The 4,635-nt window shown below is 40.6% G+C and overlaps 1 long non-coding RNA gene across 1 annotated transcript; it reads left to right on the forward strand.

Moving 5' to 3' along the window:
* Positions 1-2,253: 2,253 nt before the first annotated feature.
* On the forward strand, positions 2,254-2,963 carry LOC128505764 (uncharacterized). Its single transcript, XR_008355613.1, has 3 exons — positions 2,254-2,322; positions 2,438-2,608; positions 2,877-2,963. It is a non-coding gene; the product is annotated as an uncharacterized LOC128505764 (long non-coding RNA).
* Positions 2,964-4,635: the final 1,672 nt, after the last annotated feature.

The raw sequence follows: 4,635 nt of genomic DNA on the forward strand, positions 1-4,635 counted from the left end.
GATTATGGACTCCGTGCGTCATGGACGAGCCTTAGAGTCACGTGAACGCGCGTTCTGTTTTTGTGACGTCATTAACGAAATGATTGGTAAAGGTGCAGCACAAAAAGCCACAGTGTTTACAAAAAAACTTGATTAATTTACAGACGGGTTCGATCGGGTTTCAGTGCTGTATATATATATATTTTCATGAGATTAATTTTAGACGGGTTGGAGTTTATACGGTGGTATAGACGATGAGTGAGTGAGTGGACGTGTCTTGATGTAGTTGTGAATTTTAAGCACTTAAGGTTGAACCTTTTCTACTCTGTGGGTTTGTTGAAGGAAAAGGAACAAAAGCACCAGTCTCATCATATATTAAAGGTCATATTCCTATGTGTTTCGTCAGTGTTATTATTGTGTGTGTGCAGTGGCGGACTGGGACAATAATTCAGGCCGGGAATTTGACTCCACTCCCAGGCCACCTCTGCTGCTGCAGTCACCACCACCCTATTCATGTAATCTACTGGACTGATAAACTTGTAGGCTAACCCTATTATTGTAACAGGTAGACTACCAGATGCAATATAAATGAATAAAAAAATAGCCCTAAACAACTCACTAGGAATACACCATTTATACTACCAAACCAATGACGAATAGAAAATTGGCTTTTTAAAAGAGATAATAAGAGACACATTCACATGTTGAAATATTTACATTTTATGTATTTTCAGTGCTCAACTCTAGTATATCAAATGCATCAGAAACACAAACACAAATAAACTTAACAAAACCTATGACAGCGTAAGTAACATATACCAATGTTTACTCAATTATGGCATTATGTGGAACAGACCAGTAAGAGTAAACAGTAAGTAATTAGCACTACTAGTACACCAGTAGGCGTTTGAATTGGGTGATACTTAAAAAAAAAATCTAAATCCTTAGACTGTGGACATAATCAAAAGAGATATCAAGGCTTTCACTGTCTCCTTAATCTTTCCCTGAATCCTTCTCTCTCTCACTCTGCACATGTAGTTGCTCTGCAATATGAAATAAGCGTGTTCAATAATCTGTACTTATAATTGTGCAGCCATCAGTTGTATGTCCCCAAAATCACAGTCCTACTACTGATCTTATAAATCATAAAAAGCACATGTTGTTTAAAAAAGTATAGCCTGCTGCCTGCATGTTTAGTTTTGCTTTAACTTTACCTGAAGGTCCCTGCTCTGACTCAAACGCTGAACTGTCCACCACCTCTAGCTCAACAGCAGGAGCATTTACAGCACTAGTGCTACTGCTGCTGCTTCCTTCGTCACCTTTTCAGACGAAACGAGACTTGACACAGCACAGCAGCACTTACATATTGTTGCTCGTTTGTTGGTTTAGTTTTATCGATTGTGATGATCTACGTAAGTGATTTGGATGAAAGTGTTCATCTGCCAAATTATTATAAATATAATGTAGATGTAATCTTGACCGACCTGTTCCCTTACTGACGAACATGGCTGGGATTTTGCAGCAGCTTGCTGCGTCTGCGGCCAGGGCTTTTTTCCTTTTTTTATCCGCTGACTCTCTGCTTCTCCTTTGCGTTTACGCTCCATTTTTTGAACGATTTAGTCAGATATACCCTGTCTCTGGATATGGCCAGATATTAGGCAGTGCGTCGCTGACGTTGGGTCATGTGATGTGGGAGTGTAATTTTCCCTCCTAATCTTCCCCTCCCTTTCATTGCCTGATTCGTAGATTGAGAGATCCGTCAATTAATTCGTAGTTATACACCAGCCTATCACATGCCAGGCTGATCGTCTGCACAGCGGCAGCCGGCAGGCCAGAACGACCGTCAGGCCACCGGGAAATGTCCCGGTGCTCCCGATGGCCAGTCCGCCCCTGTGTGTGTGTGTGTGTGTGTGTTTCACAAAAATTTTTTATTATGTTTTGACAATTGATGTGTCAAGTATTCAAAAGTGCCTAAATGTGTCTAAAAAAGGTCTCTCTGGCTGACGCTGAGCGGAAATACGCGGAAGCAATGGAGTCCAAAGCTCAGCTGGAGAGTGAGAAGTCTAAGCTGATGTCCAAGGTGGACCAACTGAAACTGGAACTCCAGGAGATGAAAAACAAGTTCTCTGAGATGCACTACAAGTGTGTTGGGGCAACAAAGATAAGTGAAAAATAAAACTCACATTTAAACTGTATTATAATGTGTTAGTGTTTTAACATACTATTTTTGTTGTTGTTGTTGTGGTTGTTGAACAGCACCTGGCGCAGTACATGCTCAAGGCCGCCAAGTCCTCTGCTGAAGAGCAGGAGAAAATGTTTAATTGGGACAGACACTCATTTTGGGTTAGCTTCTCTTTACGAAAGCACAAATGTTATTGTGACATGTCCCGTCTTTACATGTCTGGCGGTGTTTGTAGAAGTAAATAATATCAATAAGCATTGGTTGTTGAACTTCTAGGCATCTCGGGCTGAACTTTCAAGGAAAAACCAAGCATTGCAGGCCACTAATGCTGAGCTGGTGACTGAGCAGACTGACCTGAAAGCTAAAGTGAACATACTGTTAGCATTAGTGCATGAACTGGAGCAAGAGCTCACTCAGACCACGGGGAAGTGTAATAACATAAACTCAGTAAGTTACAAAAATTCTTACTGTATATTTAGCAGGTGCTTTAGGGCCTTGTGTTGTTGTTGTTGTTGCATAATGAGTTCCAGCACAGGCTTTGTGTTCTTGACTAAAATGAAATGCATTTTTACTACAAGATGCTCATTTGTTACTTGACTTGACTCGTTTTGTTTTAATTCAAGGTGCTGACATTTTAATAAACAAAATTGGAGTAGTCTAGATGTGAACATTAAGCACAAAAATTTGAACCTCACCTGTTCCATGGCTGTTTTAGGAGAGCATGAAGGAGCAGGAATCTCCGCTTCTTCCATATTCACAGAATAATCTGATGATTTTAACAAACAACGAGGAGTTTCCAATGGTACAGTTTTCTTCTCATGAAGTCATAAGTGAACTTGTGACAACAATTGTGTCTGTGTGTTGAAATAAATAAAACCAGCACGCTTTGGTTGTTGTACTTCGAGGAAGCCTTTAAGTGGAATGCTCAATTGGATGAAGATGACCTTCAAGTGAAGTACCAGGTACACAATCTTCTATGCGACGTTAGGGAGCTTGAAGAAAAACTCTCTGATATGAAGAAGACGTGTGAAACTCTGAAGCAGGTAAGGCAATTCTTGCATTAAACCATTACTTTGGAATGTGAACCAACATTTACAAATAAAATTTTTAATATGACATAGTAGATGTTGTGATGCATGGATGTGGCTTGTTGTAATGCTAAGTAAAGTAATGTTTGCTCTCTATGAGTTATCTGTGCTATACAGTGCTATGTGCTAGTTGTGGGTCAAAAAAGTAAATACAGGACATTACATTTTCACACATCCATATTAAGAAACAAACTTTTTTTCCCACACAGGCCCATGGGATTGACACAGTGAGGCATATGGCATTGTGAATTACCAGGACTATGTTTAACACTTGAATATTCCTTTATGTGTGCAAATATGCCAAGACTTATAAACCACTGTGTCTGAATATGACTGTGTGGCGATAAAGTGGGCGACTTGCCTACTGAGAGTCTGGTGCCCTTAAAGGCCTGAGCAACCAGATAGCTCAGGGGAGCTTGGGTATTTAATAGGGGCACTGGCCTCTGGTTTTATTAGCATGTAGCTTGGGGTGTCCTGTGGGCCTTTCAGGGTGAACTGGGTGTTTGTTAGGACTTTAGGAGTTCGGTTCCAAGCGCTGTAGGATGGCCTGTGGGCCTTTGAGGGACCTTGGAGCATTGTTTCTGTTTTACCACCTGTAGCCTCTGGTAGTTAGTGATTGAGACAGCATGACCACTAACATGCAGCTGCTTATTTTCAGATAAACAGAATATGAAATAGGTAAATAATAAAGATAAAGATTTGTTCAGATCAGTTATTTTAGTCAAATCACTTGGAATGTGTTTTTATTTACTTTTTTATAATTATATTAAGAATAATCAGATTTTACCAGCATTTTTATCAAAATTCTACTTCACTTCAGTCTAAGTTACTGTACTATGGACTTTAGATCATTAATATAAAATTTTACCCATGATATTTGCATTCACATTTCCCTTAAATTACACAATAAACCGAATTCATACTGTGATCACTCTCAAAAAGACAGGACCACAGGAATAGCCCAAAGCATTCACTGAGCATGACACTGAAGCATGGGACTGGCCAGTCTTGCAGTGGTCTGCCTGCTACAGCTTCCTATTGGGGGAAAGCCAAGCTCGGTTCTTCAACATTTTGGTTGCACCTCTGAACAGCAACAGCATCGATTTGAGTTCCTTCAGCACCTCCGACCACCTTTTCTTTGTTTTTGTTCTTTAAGTTAGTTTACAGCGTTTTAAAACCGGCAAAATTACCACCATGGGGTACATTAGTTATGATAGAGACACTCTTGTTTCTATTGGTATACAATGTACTCACAATTCGACGTTTTTAACTCCGGATCCGAGCTGGCCGAGTGAGATCCTGAGAGACAACAAAAGACGCGACGCGAAGCGGCGGCCCCGAGGGAAACGAGCCGGCGTCAGGAACAGGCTGAGAGCACGTGCACAC

This window comes from Clarias gariepinus, chromosome 2, assembly GCF_024256425.1.
Source record: "Clarias gariepinus isolate MV-2021 ecotype Netherlands chromosome 2, CGAR_prim_01v2, whole genome shotgun sequence".
Classification (NCBI taxonomy): Eukaryota; Metazoa; Chordata; class Actinopteri; order Siluriformes; family Clariidae; genus Clarias; species Clarias gariepinus.